This window comes from Saimiri boliviensis, chromosome 3 (genome assembly GCF_048565385.1).
Source record: "Saimiri boliviensis isolate mSaiBol1 chromosome 3, mSaiBol1.pri, whole genome shotgun sequence".
NCBI lineage: Eukaryota > Metazoa > Chordata > Mammalia > Primates > Cebidae > Saimiri > Saimiri boliviensis.
The window spans coordinates 76,577,684-76,579,051 of record NC_133451.1 but is presented as its reverse complement, the minus strand read 5'-3'; positions in this window follow the sequence as shown (position 1 = coordinate 76,579,051).

The following is a 1,368-nucleotide window of genomic DNA, read 5'->3' as shown; positions in this document are numbered from 1 at the left end:
AGGCAGTCTGAGTCCCCAAGCTGAAGAATTTGAAGTCCAGTGTTTGCGGGCAGGAAGCATCCAGCATGGGAGAAAGATGTAGGCTGGGAGACTAGGCCAGTCTCTCATCTTTTCACATTTTTCTGCCTGCTTTATACTCTAGTCATTCTGGCAACTGATTAGATGGTGCCCACCCAGATTAAAGGTGGGTCTGCCTTTCCCAGCCCACTAACTCAAATTTCCTTTGGCAACACCTCACAGACACACCCAGGATCAACACTTTGCATCCTTCAATCCAATCAAGCTGACACTCAGTATTAACCATCAAGATACCGAGGGAACAACTGTGCTCATGTAGCAACTTAAAATAGCCCACATTAGCTCAGTGGCTTTAGTGTTTCCCTTATGCAAGCAAGATGATATGGCTACTCTGAGAATAGTTATCAAAGTAACTAGAAAGTTAATTAATGAGATAAATAAAAATAGAATTCTAGATGTTGCTTGGTGGCAAAATCGTGCTCAGGATGCAAATTAGGCCATTTGAGAGGGGCATCCATTTATTCAGGCCACTAGGGCACCATTTAAGAAATTATTATTCCGGTAAATGAGGGTAAATAGGACCCTAGTGACTGAAAAATTGGAGGTTGTTTCCAAAAGCACTAATTTGTACCCAGGGAGTACAAAGAAGAATCTGAGTGGAATAAATAGCTGGATAAATAATGCAAAAGCAGAGAGTCTGGGCCAAGGTGGAAGCCATATTTGAAAGATCAGGTACTGATGGTAAGTTTTAAAGTGTGTTTTACAGAAAGATGAAAATAGCAAATTGATTGACACAGTGCTTTGACATTTGGGTGTCAGTATGTAGGGCACGTACCGTTTAAATTCACAGATAAATTCACAGCTCAAGCTAAGTTTGGGTTTGGGACTGAGACCAAAAGTGGCAATATGAGCTTTAGGCAAGCGGAGCAGGCTCCTATTCTCACATGGTATCCAAGCTTTCTGCAGCCCGCCCTCCTGACTGCTTGTCTAAAGCAGACCCCTCCGCTGTGGCATATATATTGTTAGTGCAAGGCGTTTTTGTTTTCTTTTTTCCTGTGTCTGCATGGGTAATTTTCTGTGTACAGAAAGTTATTTTTATTTAAAAATTAACGTTCAAATTGTTCAAAATCTAATTATTACTTTAGCTTGCAAGAAGTCACAGTGTTTTTCATTTTCTGGTTTTTTATTTATTTATTTATTTTTATTTATTTTTTTTATTTTTATTTTTTCATTTTTTTTCATTTTCTGTTTTCAGATGCGGCCTTACTCTGTCGCCCAGGCTATAGCCATCATAGATCACTGTAGTCTTTTTTTTTTTTTTTTTTTTTGAGACGGAGTTTCACTCTTGTT